This window comes from Macaca nemestrina, chromosome 19, assembly GCF_043159975.1.
Source record: "Macaca nemestrina isolate mMacNem1 chromosome 19, mMacNem.hap1, whole genome shotgun sequence".
Lineage (NCBI taxonomy): Eukaryota > Metazoa > Chordata > Mammalia > Primates > Cercopithecidae > Macaca > Macaca nemestrina.
In genome coordinates, this window is record NC_092143.1 from 19,000,518 (window position 1) to 19,021,606 (window position 21,089).

General features: G+C 38.1%; 1 protein-coding gene and 1 long non-coding RNA gene across 11 annotated transcripts in view; one reads left to right on the forward strand and one right to left on the reverse strand.

Moving 5' to 3' along the window:
- LOC139360002 (uncharacterized) overlaps nucleotides 1-21,089 on the forward strand; it is a 247,168-nt gene that overhangs the window by 127,172 nt on the left and 98,907 nt on the right. The window lies entirely within an intron of this gene.
- LOC105477026 (cadherin 20) overlaps nucleotides 1-21,089 on the reverse strand; it is a 224,049-nt gene that overhangs the window by 102,364 nt on the left and 100,596 nt on the right. For 2 of the 9 annotated variants that reach the window (XM_071085246.1, XM_011733350.3), the window contains exon 1: nucleotides 15,244-20,121. The exons of the other annotated variants lie outside the window; for them this stretch is intronic. The gene's annotated coding sequence lies outside the window, so the exon portion shown is untranslated. Of the gene's footprint in view, nucleotides 1-15,243; nucleotides 20,122-21,089 lie in introns of those variants that run through there. 9 annotated transcript variants of the gene reach the window in all.

Here is a 21,089-nt window from a genome sequence, read left to right on the forward strand (position 1 = left end):
ATTTAGATAACAAATATTAATTTGACATAAAATTGAAAGTTCATCATTTCGATGTCATTTAGAACAGAATTATAAGGTTCTTATTCTTTTTGATAAATCATGTTCTTTTGCTTGCTTCTCCAACTTGAGTTCTCATATCTTTATATTCCCACATCTGGCAAATAGTTTTAAACTCATATAATCTCTTAGAAGATGATTATGTAGTCAAAAATATTGTTAGGGGAATATGACCTTCCAGTGGTTTTATAAATTGCCATATTGAAGAAACCCAAACCAGAATAAATGGCTCAAATCGTGTGCCTCCTTATGGTTATTTAAATTTGCATATTCATATTAAAAGAGAAGAGCTGCCCTCTTTTCCAAAAAATAATTTCACTAATAGCTTCGGAATCTTTGTCTTACAAACTGGTCTATTAAAAATTTTACCCATCAATCATATGTTTTAATTAAACTACAGACTTTATTTGGATTTCCCCAATTTTCTCACTAATATCTGTTTTCTATTCCAAGATTCAATCCAGGATCCCACATTGTATTTAGTTGTCACAGCTCTTTAGTCTCCTCTAATCTGTGACTTAGATTTCTTAAGTTTTCCTTCTCTTTGATGATATTGACACTTTTGAAGAGTACTGGATAGGTATTTTGTAGAATGCCTATCATACCATTTAGTAAAATTTTCATACCTTAAAAATATAAATCATAGAATTTATGAGCTGGAAGTGACTTCAGAAATCATTTTATTGATGAGTCCAGATTCCTGGTTTTACTGCCTTGGAAAGCAAGGCCTCTATGGTTTAAATGGCTTCCCTGTAGTCAGATGCCTGGTGAAGCTGGGCCAGGATCAGCACTCAGTTCTTTTGCCTCACACATGATGCTTTTCCAAGGCACCATGCAAATAATGCATCTGTCTCTACCCAATAAACACGTTACCACAGTGGGGACCTACACACCCTAAGGATGCTGTTACCACAGTGGGGACCTACACACCCTAAGGATGCTGTTTTATGCTGCAAGGGCATTGTTCACATAGAATGTCTTGTGAATGCAGTTACAGAGTCAGGTGGTGCTATGTCTACTTGAACTATATGTAAGATGATTGGAGGTGGCTTATAATAAAAGAGAGTGAAACAAACATATAGCCAGATCCTGCAGGTTATTTGGATATAATGTGATTGGCAGGTGGTCCTAGTCTTCTACCCAGACCTTATTTTTAGAAGAGGGTGGCTGAAAGGCAGAAATTTTTATCTTTTTTGGCAAGGGACTGAGGTAGGAAGTGACTCCTCCTTTCTATTTCAGTGTGTGGTGTGTGTTTTCCTTGCAATAATCATATTTTTTCCTTACATGTCAAATAAATGAAAATAAGTTTTTATTCTTCCCTCTCTATTACAGACAGGTACTGGAAGGCTGACCAAATCCAAACCAAAACAAAAACTCAAACACTGTTTTCATTAATCTTGTAATTCATAACTTCGTATTTTATGTAATAGAACTTCCTGTATGTCTACTTTCTGTGTTAAAGTGGAGTTTTGCTATAGTTACCAAAATAAGAGATGTAAGCTAACAGAGTGGGATAAAAGATTTGCACACCACATATCTAACAAAAAACTAGCATTTAGAACACATAAAGAACTCTCAAAACTCAGCAGTGGAAAAAGCAAACAGTCTAATTAGGAGGTGGGTAAAAGACATGAAGAAACGTATCACCAAAGAAGATATCCAGATGGCCAATAAACACATGAAAAGATGTTAAACATCGTTAGTCATTAGAGAAATGCAGATTAAAGCCACTGTGACATAGCGCCACATACCAATCGGAATGGCTGACATAAAACAGTGCCAACACCAAATGCTGGTGAGGAAGTGGAGGAGCTGTGTTACTCATACATTGCTGAAGAGAATGTAAAATGGTACAAACACTCTGGAAAATACTTTGGCAGTTTCTTAAAAAAAAAATTAAACATGCAACTGCCATACCATTCAACAGTTGCACTCTTGGGCATTTATCCCAGAGAAATGAAGACATGTTTACGCAAAAATATGTACATGAATGTTTATATCAGTTTTACTGATAATGCCCCCAAACTAGAAACAACCCAGTTGTCCTTCAGTGAGTGAAAGGATAAACACATTGGGGCACCTCCACAAAGTAGAAAATACTCAGCCATAAAGGAAGTCATTGACACATGCAATGCCTTGGATAAATTGCTGAGTGAAAAAAATCTGAAAAGGTTAGACTGGCTGGACATGTTAGCTCACGCCTGTAATCCCAGCACTTTGGGAGGCCGAGGCAGGTGGATCATGAGGTCAGGAGTTCGAGACCAGCCTGGTCAACATGGTGAAACCCCGTCTCTCCTAAAAGCACACAAAAAATTAGCTGGGCACAGTGGCACATGCCTATAATCCCAGCTATTTGGGAGGCTGAGGCAGGAGAATCACTTGAACCCAGGAGGTGGAGGTTGCAGTGGGCTGAGATTGCGCCACTGCATTCCAGCCTGGGCAACAGAGTGGGACTCTGTCCCAAAATAAAAGGCCTCATATGGTTCCTTTTGTATAACATTTTTGGAATGACAAAATTACAGAAATGGAGGTCAGATTAATGGTTGCCAAGGATTAAGGAGTGAGTGGAGGTGGGAGGGAAGTGGGTGTGGCTATAAAAGGGTAACATAAAGGGTCCGGTGGTGATGGAAATGTTTTGTATCTGGACTATATCAATCTCGATATCCTGGCTGTGATGTTGGACTTTAGTTACCAAGAAGTTAGCGGTGGGGTGCACTGGGTAAAGGGTAGTCAGGATCTCACTGTATTATTTCTTAATAACCTTATGTGAACTTAAAATTTCCTCAAAACAAAGAGTTTAGAAAGAAAGGGGGCCTACTTTTTATTGAAAATAGCTTTGTTTGAATTTTTTAAATGATCAGATATTCACAAATTATTGGTGCAATAAAAATATCAAATAGGAGAGAAAAGGAGAATGTAAAACAGTTGTGAGTCTTAATTAAGGAACTGTTAAGACACAGAACTTGGCTCATTGCTTCCCTTCAGTCACAGCCAAGAGGGAAACATAAAAGTGTTACATAGCTGTTATGTAGACGGAAAAATACAAGTAATTCAAAGACTGGTGCATATTTGGAACCAAGATTATTTTCATATTATACAGTGTAAAAAATATATTAGAAATGCCTTATTTATACCTGTTTGTATATGGCAATTCCTGGTAGACAAATACATTGATGCTTTTATTGGTATTATAAAACTTTGGTGGCTGGGCGCGGTGGCTCACGCCTGTAATCCCAGCACTTTGGGAGGCCGAGGCGGGCGGATCACAAGGTCAGGAGATCGAGACCACGGTGAAACCCCGTCTCTACTAAAAATACAAAAAATTAGCCGGGCGCGGTTGTGGGCGCCTGTAGTCCCAGCTACTCAGGAGGCTGAGGCAGGAGAATGGCGTGAACCCGGGAGGCGGAGCTTGCAGTGAGCCGAGATCATGCCACTGCACTCCAGCCTGGGCGACAGAGCGAGACTCCGTCTCAAAAAAAAAAAAAAAAAAAAAAAAAAAAAAAAAACTTTGGGATTTAAGAACTCACTTTCTAAGACAACAAATGGCCCATACTTTTCTTCCTATAAAACAGAAAATTTAAAGAAAATAAACACAATCAATTTGTAGGTAGAAAAAACTGAATTACTGGAAGGATGATAACAAACGTAGAAAGATCCAGCCATTATTCTTGTTGGAATTGGTTTGTAACTGCTCTTTTTAACTTAGTTTTTGGTGCAAGAGGTTTTTGATAATTCTAAGTGGTGATAAAACAGCTGTGATAAATAATTTTTAAAAAACATAAAATTTCACATGTACAGTACATCAAAAACAAAAGTATCAAATACCTAGAGTTATGAAGGCTGGACACGTATAGGACATAGGTGAAGAAAATGATAAGAATTTAACAATATAAGAACTGAATGGAAGGAGGAGATATCACTGGAGAACTGTGGGCAGGGTTTTTTTTTTTTTTTTTTTTTTTTAGTTCATCTGGAATAGCCGGCACTGTGGAAAATAGTGAGTGGTATTTGTCCTTCCAGATACTAAATGTATTTTAAAGCTATAGTAATTTAATCATTATGGTACTAAGACCACAACAGACAGATCAATGGAACGGAACACAAATTTCAGAAATAGCTGACCACAAGTAGGAACTTAGAATTCAGTGCATGTGATATTTCAGTTTTTATTAAGGGAAAGCTTCCCAAAGCGTCCCTAAGCCGTAGTGTGCTATTAGATGTTTAACTATCAGCTCTCTGAAAAAGCATGTAAATATATACAAATACATTTATTATAAATTTTACTGATACAAAGGATATGTAGCACACAACTTACAAATAATAAAATATACACAATACTCTTTATTATAAATAAATATAATTCCATATAGTTAATTGATTCACCAAGAATGCTTCTCTTGATTTTTTTTTTTCTTTGACTCTGTAGTCAACATTCAGCCATGATTTGACAAATGGAGCTTATTCCAGTCTGCTGACTCTTTCCCCAATAAATTTATTGCCATTAAATCTGATATGTGGCTTATTGTTAAACTATTTCTCACCCTTGTATAAATTATTAATTAATTAAAAACCCTTTCAGCTTCAGCACTAAATCAGGCCCTGATTTCTAGCACTTGCTGATTGCCATAGAATAAATACTTCCACTATGACCAATGTTAAGCTATCGATGTAGTCACTGAGTGTGGAATTGGGAAGAGATGCAGGTCAGTACACCTGCATCTGCCAGGTATTCCCACTATCCAGATGTGATAGTCATAACTGACTTCAAGAGCATAGATAATAGCAAAATAATTAGGAACCACTATGCTATATTTATTACCTTTGTTTTTTATATAATTTAATAAGTTTCCATAATTTTTAAATAATGGCTGCATTTTACAAGTAGTTCAAAATTTCTGAAAATTTGACAATTGACTTTCGTAAGCTGTTGTGCTTTTACTCCAACATATCACTGTTTCTGAGGCAGAACCACAAAGTAAAAGATTTTAAATTTCCTGAAATATTTAAATCATAAAGTTAAAAAAGATGCAAATAACAGAAAATTGATTAGTTACCTTTCTGAAAGGCAATTTAGCAATATATATGAAAATATAAACTTTACGAATTCTTTGACCAAGTCTCATTTTATCCATTAATTCAACACATTTATTGAGAGTGTATTATGGGCCAGCAAGTTCTAAGAATTAATTTCACAAGTGTATAAAGATGTATAAGGAGGAGGCTTGCCACAATGTTTTTATTATAACAAAAAAGTCAAAAAAACGTAAGTGTTCACCAACACAGGATTGGCTAAGTAAATGATGGTTCATTGATACAATGGAATACAAAGTGAACATTAAAAATAAAGCTGGAGACCAATGTTTATGGTAATGGAAATATGGCCATGGTATACTTAAAAGCAAAACCATTAGGCTTTAAGAGTACATATAGTATAATCTCATTTTGTAAAAAATTATATCTCTATACATACATATATATGTGTAGAGAAAATCTGGAACTGTTAAAAAGGCAAACCTTTCTATTTTGAATGAATGGTTTATAGTGAACATGTATTACCTCTAATAAAAAAAAGTTCTTTTTATTAAAAATTGCTGTGATTAGTACTTCTATCTCGTAGTTGAAGGATGTTCTAGAAAAGGAGCTTTAGACTTGAAACTAAGTCTTTGGGGTTGTAATATCGTTATCATTCCCTTTAGTCGGGTATCTCTTTGAAAATTCTCATAGTAAAAAGTAAAAAGTTTTTTTTTTTAAAAGGAGTTTTCCTTTCATCTTCATTTTCCTCTGGCTGTGTGACCTTGATTGGGATAATTACCTACTCTGAGCCTTATTTTCCTTATCTGAGAGGGAGGTAGACTGTGTTCTCATCCATACTATTTACTCTCTCACTGATGACTTTGAACCAGTTATTTAAATGTTCTGCTGTTTAGTTTCCCTGTGGGAAATGGGGATAATGGTAATAGTGGTACCTATTTAATAGGGTTATTGTATTAAATGGAGTAAAATAATGTGCCTGGTATTGAAGAGGTTTTGATTATTCTTATTACATACGGAATAGGATGCTGCTGCTGCTGCTGCTACTAAAATATGCCTCAACGATTTGTTGTGGGGATTGCATTTACTAAAATCTGACACCTAGTAAGTATTCAACAAATACAAGTTGCATCTACACTGAAAGTAATGGAATAAAAACATAACCTAAGTTTTCTTTATTTCTAGAGAATAGCCAATATAATTCATCCCATGTCATATCCAGAGTCTAAATAATAAAAGATTGAATGCAAGACTCTTGATTTTCATTTATTAAAGAAAATACCCCCTCCCTGTCCAGTTATCCAGTGTGCATATGTGTGTGTATGTGTGTATATATATACACACACATATATATATTTATTTATATTTCTATTTTAAAATCTGGGCTGTCTTATTAAGCAACACAAATAATATTGTATAATTTTATTTCCAGAAATCTCTGTTGGATCATCCTAATTCTTTGTGATTCCATTAACTGAAAACAATTTGTAGTGCCTTACTTGATATTCTCTGTAAATGGAAGCCATACAATTATGCTATTTTAAATAATTTAAAGTGCCGTGTTCCCTACCACCTATTCGCTTGGACAATATATTATTCTGTGTACATGACTATCGGATGCCAACATGCTGCCTGGTCTATTAATGAGGAGCCATTAACCATGTGAGAATCAGAGACAATGTATATATAAATGATATATTTTAATTTAACACATGACAGCAAGGTAAGGCTGAGTGACAGATCATGTTTAGCTACAAATAAGGGAAGAACTCATTGCTTAGAGTGTTCTAGTCACAGGTGAATAGCAGAAGGTTTTTATTCCTTCCCTGACAGAATAAATTTATCTCCTTAAAAGTCACCTTTATGCTTTCTACTTATCAGGAAGGCTGCATCCTGTATTTCAATTTTATGTGGACAAGACATTAATTTTAAGTGAAAGACATTGTTCTGTGCTGGAATTAAATGAGGTCGTTATAGGTTTGAGTGGTAAAGGTGGAGAGTTTGGGTTCATGTTTGACTTTAATGAGAAAAGTGCTGTGTGAATATGGTCCTCTCAACTTTTTTGGCACTGAAAGCAAAATGTAAATGGGGCAATGAGGTTGAAAGCCATCAGTAACTTCTGTGAGTGCCTGGAGTCGGGTGTACATCTGATATCATCAGCAAGGGAAGGTAGCGTAGGAATATATGCTTTCCTTTCTCAGTCAAGAGATTGCTATGGCCACTTAGAATTGATTTTATGTAGAGGAACCTGAAGAGTGTTGACCTCTGCTGTTGAGAAAGGAACTTCGGAGGTCACGTTGTTTAAACCAAAGTTGAATCCTTTCAACAATGTCTGTCCATTTCTTAAAATGCCTCCAGAGAGAGATTTAGTCACTTCTCTTAATATGGAAATGTCATCAAATTGGCAGGCTAGAAAGGTGATGATTGGGACAGAATATTTAAAACAACCTTAACATGTCCCATGTCTTCATGAAAACAAAGGAGTTTTGTTCAAATAAGGCAAATAAGACCAATTCACCTCGATTCAGGGAAGGCTCAGGTGACTGACTGTAGAAGAGCATGAGCTAATTATTAATTAAATAATAACTAGTTTAACTTCCTCTGCCGCAGTCGCACTTCCTGAAAGGGCAGTTTACATAATTTTCACTTCCTCACTTCTTATTCATCGCTTTCTATATCACCTGGTGAGAGCTGGCTTTTGCCTTTTTGCATCAATTGAAGTGGTTTTAAAACTCAAGGTGTTTGTGCCCAGTCCCCAGACTCTGTTTAGACTTAAATTACTTGACCTCTCTAATGTATCTGATAGATGGGGAAAGCACTTACAAGTATTCTGAAATACATGGAATCCCATTATTCCCATACATGCTGTAATTGGGTGAGGGCTGGGCTTTCTATAGCTTCTCCTCAAAATCGAGAGGAGTCGAACTGTCCTGAACATGTCTGTTTTTTCCATTTTTGATATTCAATGAGCACTAGTAGGCCAGGCATTGTGTTCTCTGCCTTAGACATGTTATCTGATTCAGTGTCCAGCAATGCCAGTATTTGGTAGCTTCACCTTTTTACAGGTGAGAAAACTGAAGTTCATAGTGGGGGTTGCTCAGGTTTATATAGCTAGTTAGGTGGTGAAACCTGAGTTCAAAACCAGCATTGAGTCCTTGTCTGGTATAGAGTAACAGAGGACTGCCGAGAGCAGCTCTTGCGTGGGTAGAAATCGGCTGCCCAGGACATCTGTTGCAGTGGTAGGAGCGAGCATTAGTTGGAGAGGTAGAATGTTACTGAAAAGAGGAGGCTGGGAGTGAAGGAGTAACCTTACATATATGTGAGGTTCGGCAGCACGGATTCAGACTGGCCATCCAGGGGAGCAGAGGACAGTGACTCAAGTCAGTATGTGAAATTAAATTTAAACTCTCCCCAAGGAGAATTGTTGGCTTAGCCCTTCAAAGTCATAATGAATAAATGTCTGCTTACCGCATAAATCATAGACTTTGCTCAACTTTTTCATTGCTGCATCCTTAAGCTTTAATACAAAGACAGTTAATAAATGTTTATTGAATGTTACAATTCCCTTTCCTCTTGAAATTCTCTAACATCTAGGAAACCACACACTCCAGATTGTCCTCCCAACTGCCTGGCTGCTCCTCACCAATGTCTTTGTGTGTTGTATTTTCTCTTAGATCTTGTGATGTTTCAAGAGTCCACCCTTACCACACATGTTAAGTGTCTATATCTTCCCCCCATAACCATACTTATGTTTTGGGGGGTTATAAACTCCAGTGGCCTTAGCTATCCTGTATAATGCCTCCAGTATTGTGAGTTCAGTTTAAATTTCTCTCCTGAGCAACACAGCTGTGTGTCCAACTGTCTCCTTGTAAACTCCACTTTGGATTCCCACAGGCATCTCAACATCAGTACATCTAATATGTCCCAACTGAACTCACTAGGTCCCCATATTCAAACATTTGTGTTTCGCTCTCCGTGTAAATTTTTCCCTCAAGGGGAAGGTCTAGAACTTTCATTCGCTACTTTAAAAGTTCCATGGCCCAAGAAAAATGTAGAACTACTTTGCATTCTTCCTAGGAGAAAACTCTTTCCCATGAACCACAATCCCAGTGGTTGGGATTTAAAAATGTTGGATATTGCAAGATTTCTCATCTAAATCTCATGCCTCTCATGGATGTAACACAATTTCTTGGTTTCCGCATGTGGCAGCCTGCTTTGCTGTGCTACCAATCCTTGGGTGTTTACACCTAGTTCTGCCTTTAGGATGAGCCTTCCTGACAGTTTGGTATGGACTCCTCTGTTAAATGGAAATGAATTGAGACAAGGACAGACCTATCCAAGGATATCAAACAGAGAAAACTTTAAAGAAGGACAGAGTAAGCAACTATATCAAATGATACAGAAACAAAAATAATGAGAAATGAGAAAAGGTAATTAGGGGGATTAGGAGGTGCTTGGTACTAATGAGGGAAATTGTGGAAAAGAAAGATAACAAGGTGTTGAAAAAGAGAGTAGATAATGTAGAGGGTGTAAAAACCTACAAGGTACTGGAAAGGGCAGCCGTGAAATTCCTGACCATGGAACCTAAACTGAGAGATGACAGACTTGAAGGATATGGAGAAAAAGATCCAAGTTCTTGACGGAGAAGATCATGTTCAGAAGCAAGTAAGGTAGTGAGAGAGGTGAGAGCAGGAAACGGTTAAAGAAGGAGAGCTCTGGAGTGAAAATCTTGTGTTTGATGGTTTCTTCAGTGATGCTGATGCCATTGACGAGTGTTATTTTTATGAATAGTTAAGTGGAATGGAGGTGAAGTGGGTGAGAAAGTGTGAAGCAGTGTGTGTGTAGTTTTACAACATGTCTGTAAATTCTTTGACATTTTTCCCTTATGAAGTATAGTATAATTTCCTTCTCCTTAGGTATGACTAGCCTTAGTCACATGTTTCTAACAAATAAAATGCAATGCATATGATGCTGTGTGGGTTCTGAGACTAGGCCCTAAGAGGTGATGCGGCTTCTGTCTCTCTCTCTCTCTCAGGATGCTTGACATTGGGACAGCTGCTATGCTTTGAGGAAGCCCAGGCTACATGGAGAATCTATATAGAGGGGCACTTAAGCCTGGGATCCTCAGCCTAGGCTGAGCTCCTGGACAAATCCAGCACTAGCTTAGCAATCCTGGAAGTGAACAGTCTGGAAAGCAGACCCTCAAATCTTGGGTTGACCAGCCCCAGCTGAGGCCATGCGGGGCACAGAGGAACCCTCCCTCCCAAGCCCTGCCCACAGTGGAGATTTGTGAGAAAGATTAATGATTATAGTTGTCTTAAGCCATTAAATCTGAGTGGTTGGTTTGTAGCAATAGAAAATTGGAATAGGGTTTTAGCAGTGTACTAAACAGACATTTCTGTATCTGTCAGTGTAGTTGTCCAAAGAGCAAGATGTTGGACTTTGAATAATCTGAGTTCAAATCTTTGACCACTTATGTGACTTAGAATAGATTACTTAACATTCTGAACTTCATTTTTCCTATCTTTAAAATGAGAATAATGGCACCTTGTGGGATTGTTGTGACATTTGGAAGTAATTAATATAAAGTTAATGACTGCCATTTAAAAAAATGGTGACTATTCTTTTTATTATTAGGGAAACTTAGAATGAGGTTAGGCTTTAGCATCATTTAGATTTGTGTTTTCTTTCTGATTACATTGCTAACAACCCTGTGGCTTAGGGCAGGTTACAGAACTTTTCTGATTTGTACATTTTGTGTGTGTGTAAATGGAGGATAAAACATACCTTGCAGGGTTGTTACAGATTAGAAACAGTGCCTGTAAGACACCATATAGTGACCAACACACGGTAGGCACTAAATAAATAGTAGATATAATTATAAATATAATAATTACTATTTTAACTCTGAACTTATTATGGCTGCTGGCAGGAATAGGGTGGATGAGAAAATTCAGAGCCAAGCTTTAAAACCTTTGAAGGAATTATAAGAAGGTGGTAGGCATTAGTAGAAGATGGTAATGAAGTTCCAGAAAGGATGATATTAATAAATGATATGAATTTTCAAAGAAGAAACTTTTGAATGATGAGAACAGAATAGACTTAGGATAGCATTTAGAGCAACCCCTTTCTTCAACTAGTACTGGAAATGGGAGGAAATAGGCTAAGGAGATTAAAAAAGTAATGAGTTTCTAAATATTAGAAAAGGCCACAAAACTCCAACATAATGAATTTGAAATTATGGAGAACAAGAGAGGTCAAGAGACTGGCAGGAAAGTAATATGATTGATAAGCAGGATTATTTTGAGGAATTTTAGTAAAGAAGAGGAAGGTTTAAAGCTCTGCCTCATTCAACAGACAGCTTGTAGCCGTAGTTTGCTATGTCCTCTAACATTAGCCACCCATGTTGTAGCCTTGCACAGGACTTGCACCTTTCTGGCAGCCCTCCACCTTTGGGTCAAATCTCTCTTGAACTTCCTGAGACAGATTAATCTATTTTCCTTTAAAAGACTACCAGCAAGTAATTGACTATCTCAACGCCTGAGAACCTTCATTTACCAACTTTTCCCATAGCTGCTAACTTCAGTCTGTTTTTACAAGGATATTAGCCTTCAAGCATATCCCATAGCATATTTAATAGCCAACTGAACATCCCTTTTGGTCTGGACATAAAAACAAGGTATACCCAAGGTATACTCAAAAACCAAGGTATACCCAAGAAAGATGTATGTCAGCATCTGGAAACGTTTTAAAAAATTGTTTTATCTGTCTAATAAGCATGTATACACCTGTCTTATATACCCATACCTTTGATATAACATCACCCATTCATCTAACATTTACTGAGTATCTACTATGTATTAGACACCAGTCTGGATACCCTACCCTTTTGGAGGTTGAAACCTATGGTGGAGAATGGGGAGGGAGGTGGCAGTGACAGAGATGGACCATACGTAAATTAATAGACAAGTACCACCAGAAAGAATGTACAAGACATTCAGTATACCTTGACTAGCTATAAGCCCCAAACTCTAAAGGGCCTGAGAGTGTCCAGGTATCGGGTATGTTAAGGGGAAAGAGTAACAGGTCCAGATGGCTGACTTCCTGCTGACACTGTGCACTGGGAGCTACTGGAGATTCCCAGTGGTGGACTCCCCATCCCCTGGCTGTCTAGGGCCATCTGCAGTTTCCCAGGTCCCAATAATTGGTGTTGTACTCTCTCCTTTTACATTTCTGTCCCCAACATGGTCTGTTGGGCCATTCAAATTCCTAATAGAGCACCATGGGGAGAGGGACCCTGAAAGTATCTCTAGAGAGCAAGGCTGTCCAAACAGCAATCCACAATGGGATAAGGAGCTTATGCCAGAATGTAAATCAGTGCCCTGCATCCTCTATAAAAGAAAGTCTTGCTATGGAAAAAAAATGTCATCTGAACGACAGGGCGTGCAGCTGATTTGCATTCTATTGTGGGCTCCCTGTCTTGTTGCAGACTGGGAACAAATAGTTTGTGGACAGGTGCTAATCTGTGGGCCACACTCTGAGTAGCACGGCTCTGGAGCGTAGACTGTACCTCTGGGATCCATGTGGCTGCATTCAGCCCGCAGTCATGTTTTCTTTGGCCTGCTTACTGTTGTCAACATTTGAAAATGTAAATACTTTAAATAAAATTCGACATTTTCAATAGCTCTTCATCATGTCTTTATTTTGTGTCCCTCCAACAGCTGATATGTAGAGATTCCATATTCCTACATAGCAATAGAAAGATGGAACTGAGAAGTGACCATCCCTTTTATATGGGGCCTATACCTTTAAAGAACACAAGGGTCATGTTTGGCCCAATTTGTTCATTTATGCCGTCTGCTGGCCCTTAGGAGGCATTTGATTTCAAAACCCCTAAGGATCAGTGGGCTCACTGAACAAGCACAATTGTTACTCAGCCCTGGGAGGAAAAACCTGGTAGGGGTGTGATTAAGAATGTCCCTTTTCTTCCTTCCTTTCTTCTTTCACCCATTCAGTAGGTCTTCTCTCCTACCCTTTCCATCATAAAAGTACTCAAACCTTATCGCGTGGAAGCTGCTCAGTGATGAGACTGGGAAAGATGAATATGCATACGCGCTTTCACTCACAGCAAAATCACTAGTAAGTAGTTCCAATCTGGCAAGCACTGTTTTTCCAGGATCCTGGGGAATTAGATCTTTAAATCTGAGGGCAAATCAGTGAGGGCTTCAGAAGGCCAGATCTGTGTACCATTGCTAACTGCTCAGAGATGAATTACTGCTAACCTTCCCAAGAGAGCAGGTCAAATCAAAGTATTGCTTTAGAAAGTGCCTTTTGGTTTCTAATGGTTCAATGATCTTGTTACAAAGATTCTCCTTTCACTGCTCCCTCTAATCCTTACGAATTTTACAAAATGGTGTTTGATCTGACTTCTGTGAAAGCACATAATAGTCTCCGGTTTTAGTTAGAGTCTTTTTGATGCCATTTTCCCATTGGTTTGAAGCCTTAATTGTATTTTTCTGTGCTGTATGAAGTATGCTAATTGAAACTGAAGATTATAAGTGAGTACTTGTTATGATGCGGCAGACTGGATTTTGGGCAGCCCTTATTTGGCCAGACTTAGGTAAAGTTCTGGAAAACGACTGATGTTCTAAGACAGATGTCTTGCCTGGCAAGTCCTCATGACCAGCTTTTGCTTCTGTTTTTTTTTTTTTTTTTTTTTTTTTTTTTTTTTTTAAAGACAGGGTCTCACTCTGTTGCCCAGGCTGGAGTACAGTGGTGAGATCGTAGTTCAGTGCAGCCTTGAGCTCCTAGGTTCAGGAGATCCTCCTGCCTCAGCCTCTCAAGTAGCTGGGACTACAGACACATGCCACCATGTCTGGCCAATTTTTAGGTTTTTTTCGTAGAGACAGAGTCTTGCCATGTTGCCCAGGCTGGTCTGGAGCTCCTGGCCTCCTGCAGTCTTCCTGCCTTGACCTCGCAAAGTGCTAGGATTAAAGGCATGAGCCACCATGCCCATTTGGGTTTTATTTTGCATTTTCCTTGTTTTTATTTATTTACTTGCTATAAAATAGTATAATATTTTGTGGGTCCTACACTGAGAGAGATGGGAAGAGAATCAGGTACTGGGGTCGTCTTTTCCTCAGTCTGAAGCCAACTGATTCAGAATATGAAGCAAGACATGTGGGTAGAGAACACAAAAAGAATATAGTTTGTAAGTTTCGTAACACAGGTAGGGAGGTGGCTTGGCAGAGAATGTGGAATTGTGTACAGGAAAGTCTTAAAAACTGCATTATAATTAATCTAGATCACATACTTTTAGACACACATTGTATAAATAAAAAATAAAGTACTTTTACTAAATAGAAAATACTCTATAGGATAAACAATATAAAATTGTTGAAAGGGATGCCCCATAAAGGAATGACGAAAGCTGAGTACTATCAAATACTTAAGTTGCCTTTGCAAAGGTATGGGGCCCCTATCCACATGACTATTTTACAGGCACAAAACTATTCATTTTTTTTTGTTTGTCTCACCATCTTCAATGTAATTTATTGGAAATCTTGTGTGTGTAAAGTCTATATTTATTGCTTATTTGGTTCACCTAATAAAAAGAACAGACAGTATCTGGATTAGCTCCAGTCCCTTAATTTGGTGCTTTCTGAAGTTCAGTAAAATTGATTCATCAGAATGTTTAACACACATGAGACATAAATATGTTTCACTTAGTCAATACTTTACAAGATGAATATAGGGAGGGAATTTAAAAGGTAAAATTATGAAAAGGATTTAGAAAATTATAATAATTAGAATACCACCACTGAGTAGATTGGAGTTGTAAACCCAAACACAACTGTATACAAAATCATCATGCATTTTCCCACCTGGGAAATTAAGGAGGTGAATTTTAAGAAAAGTGAGTTATGCAAAGGTGAGAGGATGGCACCTTAGAAGGCTATTATATCTCAGAGAGCTTATACCTGATCCCATGATCAATCGGTTTTTGAAGGGAGGAAGATCTTAGATCAAGAACTATTAATAACAGTCATTTGCTGTAAATGTTCACTATATTCTGTTTGGGCTTCTCAGTTTGCTATTTATCCGTGTGCTTTGAGACTTGTTAGATTGATTGCAAAAGTAGCTGCAATTTCTTACCGTTTCTTATATCCACGTACTCTGCAATGTGACTGCAGCTCCATCCATCAAGAGGTAGAGAGTCTGCTCCCTTGACTCTTTGAATTTGGGTTGGCCGTATGGCCTGATGTGGCCAGTAGAATGCTGCAGAAGTGACAGTGGCCTCAAGCAGAAGTTCCAAGCTTAGATCTCAAGAGACTTGTGCTCTTCCTGCATCCCATATTCCCTCTTCCCCATCTCAGAACTCACACCATGAGAATACGCCTGGCCTGTGGAAGGGGGAGAGACCTTGTGGGGCAGAGCCAAATAAGCCCATTTGCCCCAGGCAAACTCCCAGAGGTTGAGACGCCCAAGACCAGAAACTGTTCCTGGCTGGCTTGAAGCTGACTTACAGGTTCATGAGTGAGTTTCATTGAACCCAGCTGAGGCCAGAACTGTCAAGTTGATTTTAGTCTTGTGAGTGATTATAAGTGGGTGTTGTTTTAAGCCATAAGTCTGTTGCTTTGTTATACACCATTATTGTGGCAGTAGATAACTGACACAGAAGAAGAGTATTAGTCAGCTATGGCTGCAATAAAGCTATGAAACAACTCCTAAATAGTAGTAGTTTTTAACTATTTCTTTTCCTTTTTTATTTCTCTGATAGCATTGAGGTTAGCTGTGATACCTTTAATTCAGGCTGTGGGTAGGGTCCAGGACTGTTCCTCATGTCTCTCATGATAGCAGAAACACCAGAGTCAAGTTAAATTATGCAAGCAAATATGAAGTCTTTGTGTCATGTCTACTTACATCCTATTGGGAAAGGAAAGTCACATGGCTAAGGCAAAAGCCAATGTGACTATGCATACTTTATCTGTACTACTCGAGGCTCTGCAAAGTCATAGGCAAAGGAGTGAGGTGTAATTGTATTAAGGAAAGATACAGTGAATTAATAACAATGATTGGCTACAGGGAGAACTCTTCAGAAGGCAAAATGGGGAAACTGCTTTCTGAAGTACTTGATGAAACTCATTAATGCAGTAAGAGTTTGCCATAGAAAAAGCCAAAAGAACCCATCAAAGACCTATAACAATTAATATGCTAGTGTGAATGTGGTATATTGTTTTCCTGAATCATAAATTCTTTGAAATAGGAATATGCCAAAAATGTTTTCATTTTCCTTAGTCAACTCACCTATCTGGCTCTAGTTTTTCTTGATGTTCTCCACATATGGGAGTTATGTGATGCTTTTTCTCTTGGTTTTATAATTTATCTACCCCACATTTAGTGAGGTTTCCTTAGGTTTGCAGTATAATAAAAATAGGAATATATTTCTTCTACTCTAAAAAATTGTGGAGCCAGAAAAAGTTGTATATGCTACTGTAGGCTAATATGCACTCTAATTATAAAATGATTTTTAGTCTGAATTGAAAATGGAATTGAAACAGGTAAATCAGAGACTAAATTAATATTATTATAGAAATGTAGGACTTTACCTTGTACATAACATGCTACACAAAAAAGTGCTCTAACACCTATTATATATGGTATATTGGAATCTTCTTCAGCTGAGAGTTTCAGAATCTAGACATTGTTTTTTGTGGTTGATTCTCAATATTGCTTCTTTCATTGACAGGTCTTTTCTTGAACAGTGTCCATTTATTATTTGGAAAGTGTGACAGTCAGATAACCATTTTTCTTTGTTAAAAATGAATATATACTAGTGTCTCAATGTCAACCATTTATCAAAAGAACTGATTTGAAATAACAGTTAAAATAATTTCAACTTTTATTTTAGATTAGGATATACATGTGTGGGTTTGTTACGTGGATATATTGCGTGATGCTGAGGTTTGGGGTACAGTTGATCTCGTCATCCAGGTAGTAAGCATAGTACTCAATACTTAGCTTTTCAACCCTTGCTCCACTCCCTTGATTCCCCCGTCTAGTAGTCCCCAGTTTCTATTGTTCCCATCTTTATGTTCGTGATTACCCAATGTTTTGCCCCCACTTGTAAGTGAGAACATGCAGTATTTGGTTTTCTGTGCCTGCATTAATTCACTTAGGATAATGGCCTCTAGCTGCATCCATATTGCTGCAAAGGACATGATTTCATTCCTATTTATGGCTGGGTAGTATTCCATGGCATATATGTACCACATTTTCTTTATCCAATCCTCCATTGATGGGTACCTGGGCTGATTCCATGTCTTTGGTATTGCGAATGGTGCTGTGATGAACATACAAGTGCATGTGTCTTTTTGGTAGAATGATTTATTTTCTTTTGAATATATATCCAGTAGTGGGATTGCTGGGTTGAATGGTAGTTCTGTTTTAAGTTCTTTGGGACGTCTCCAAACTCCTTACCACAGTGGCTGAATTAATTAACATTCCCACTAACAATGTATAAGCGTTCCCTTTTCTCCATAGCCTCACCAGCATCTGTTGTTTTTTGACTTTTTAATAGTAGCCATTCTGACTGGTGTGAGATATCTCATTGTGGTTTTGATTTTCATCATTAATAACATTTTCAAAAAAATGTAAGTACTGTAAATATTTTGGATCAGTTTATTCTGTGGATTTATTCTTTAAAGGTAACCTCTGCCTGTCTTCCTGTATCAAAAGTGTCAGAGCACCTCTGGCAGGAGCACAGGTGCTTGGGGGAGAGTTACGCCCTCTCCAGGAACCTTTCTCCACCTTCTCTACATCTCCGAATTCACTCCTCTCTTTTTGCTGTTACAGCCCACATACCCGAGCACACATGATGCCAGAGAAGAAATTTGTTGTGTTCTTTAGAAACATTCATTGTCAGGGGAGTCAAGGGGAAAGAAAACAAAATAAATGGGCAGAAAAGCAATAAAGAATAGAGAACTAATGCAGAGTTGGACTAGGTGGACTAGCCATAGGTGGAAACTGAGACATAGTAAGTTCGAATGTAGCAGAGGTGGAAACCAGCCAGCCAAGCTGAAATGCACCTGTTTGATACCATTGATCTCACTTTCTAGCCTCAAAATACTGATTCTTGGTCATCCACAGGATTTTGCTCTGCTGCTCAAATCCTCTCTTTTTGGTTGGAGCAATTTAATAAATTGTTAAATGAAAGCAATTTAGGCAATTCCACTTTGAGATTCCCTGTATTAGTCATTTAACCCAACGTGAAAGCATATGTGGACAGAATGAACAGGAAACTCACATGGGGGAAAGAGTAGAAGAAATAAAATCTACACTGAATAGTTTTATGGAATCATAGAATTCGAGGACTAGAAAGGAACCTAGTCACTGTAATGGTCAACCTCTCATTTCATACATGAGCTTATGTCCAGAGAGGTAAAGTACCTTGCTCAAGGTAATGTGAATGCCAGAGCCAATCTTTGAACCGAGGCTCCTGTCTCCAGGATATTATTCTTAACCCAGAACTTCATTTCTGCATAACCTCTTTGAACCGTTTGCCAGTGACTTTTGTGCAAGGAGGAATCAGGGAAATGTTGAAGTTACTTCCTATGGCACCAGCGGGGTTAACAAATCCTTTCAACGTGAAAGCGTTTTAGGGTGCCTATTCAGCCCTTCATTTAACAATATTTAATAATGCCTATTGTAAGTTCCATATATTATACAGTAAGCACACAGGGCCAATAATATTTTATGCATTCTCATCAAGAGTGAAATTGTAAGGGCCATAAATGGCCTGATGGAAGAGGATGATGAGCATGGCAGCTCACAAATTACATTTGCTTGGCTCAAAGAGCTGAGAGACTGTGGACATGAACCCTTCTTGTCTGACAGGCCCCAGGGAGCTACCTGACAAGTGGGCAGAACATATAAAGACATCTGCCGTTTATGTTTTGTTCTGCTCAAAGGCTGATGGTGGCAATGGAATGTTTGCCCTTGCCACACATTATTCTTTACTGCTTGAGTGTATTGAATATTAACTGTGGCTGTTGAACAATTACCAAGTGCAGGACACTGTGCTAAGTACATTCATTCAACCATTATTTATTGAGTGCCTACTATGTTCCAGGACCAGTTCTACTTGTTTTTTATTCCTCATGTTAGCTTTATGATATAGGAACACATTTTTTATTCTTCATTTACATGCAAAGGAAACTGAGACTAGAGACGTTAAGTGAAATTCTGTGTCCCTAATTCACACGGCTATTTATTATCCCAGGCTGTGCTTTTAACTACCAATTATATAGCCTCTCTGGTCCTCAGAAAGTCTCCAGACTCAACACAGAACAGGAAAAGCCTGATTTTCTTGGCCAAGGCCTTCTTGAATGTGAATGGAGATGGTAGGTACCCACATGGTACAATCTGAGGTTCTGGGGAGAATCTCATGTCCCAAATGGTTTCTACCTAATGCCACAGTGCCTAAAAATCCCACAAATAGAAATACTTTATTTGATATTATTACGCTAATGACTCTCAAATGTAAACACAGGCTGTATCCCCAGTTTAGACTTGCTGTATACTTAAAGCTGAATTACCACAAGCTTCCTAGGTGTTTCACAGGCATGTCAAACCCAGGTATCTAAAACTGAACTTCATTAGTCATCCGGAAATGAACACTACAATGAGATAGCACTTTACATCCACTAGGATAGCTAGAATAAAAAGACATAATAACAAGTGTTGGTGAGGATGTGGAGAAGTTGGAACCCTCATGCTCTGCTGGTGCAAATGTAAAATGCTGCTTTGAAAAACAGTATGGTGGTTTCTCAGAAGGTTACACATACAGTTACCCAGCAGTTTCACTCCTAGGTATTTATGTAAGAGAACTGAAAACATTATGTCTATATAAAATCTTGTACATGAATGTTTATGGCAGTGCTATTCATAATAGCCAAAAGGTGGAAACAACCGAAATATTTGTCAACTGATGATTGGATACATAAAATGTGGTATAGCCGTATAGTTGAATATTATTCAACTAAAATGTGCTACAAAACAGATGGACCTTGAAAATGTTATGCTAAGTAAAAGAATTAGAGTGACCACATACTATATATGATTTCGTTTATATGAAATGCCCAGAATAGGCAACTTGACAGATGCAGAAGGTAGATTAGTGGTTTCTTAGGGCTGTGGTGGTGAGTGTGTAGAAATGGGCGAGTGACTGTTAATGTGTGCTGGGTTTCTTTTTGGGGTATTGAAAATGTCCCAAAAGTAATTGTGGTGATTGTTGCACAACTTTGTGAATATATTAAAACCATTGAATTGTACACTTTAAATGGGTGATTTATATAGTGTTTGAATTCTGTCTCAACAAAGCTTTTATATATATACATATGTATTTTATATTTGTTATATTTTAATATAATACATAAAATATATAATTTAAAGCTGTTTTTTTATATATATATTAAAACTTGAATTTACTTGTCCTATGTCTACCTGTGAATCTGCTGCTTCTGATATTTCCTCTTTCTGGGATAATGGCATCCCTCCTGCATTTCCTGGCTGTACTGTGTGTTCTTTATAAGGGCCAACTTCTTATTTCCGTTTATCTACCTGTATCTAGCATTATGCCTGGCCTGTGTTAGGTTCTCTTTATGATGCAAACTGTCCTGGGAAGGGCAGAAGCATTTTTCTCTGTGCCATGGAGATCCTGGACAGTCGGAGAGTCCTGAGAACCTAGGAGAGGAGGGCACATTGAAAGGAGAGAAAAGGGCAGAGTATGGGATATGCTAGGTATTGACAACATCCTGCCTACATCACAGTTTTGCCTGGGATTGGTCCTGTGTGTAGTATATAGAGGAAGTATTTTGTAATGGACAGAATATCAGCCTTGCTCAAGATCACGGAGATAGTAAATGATGGGGCCAGGGTGTGAACCCAGCTGGGTGACCTGAATAACTCTTTCCCCTGAAATTTCCTACAGATCAATTTCC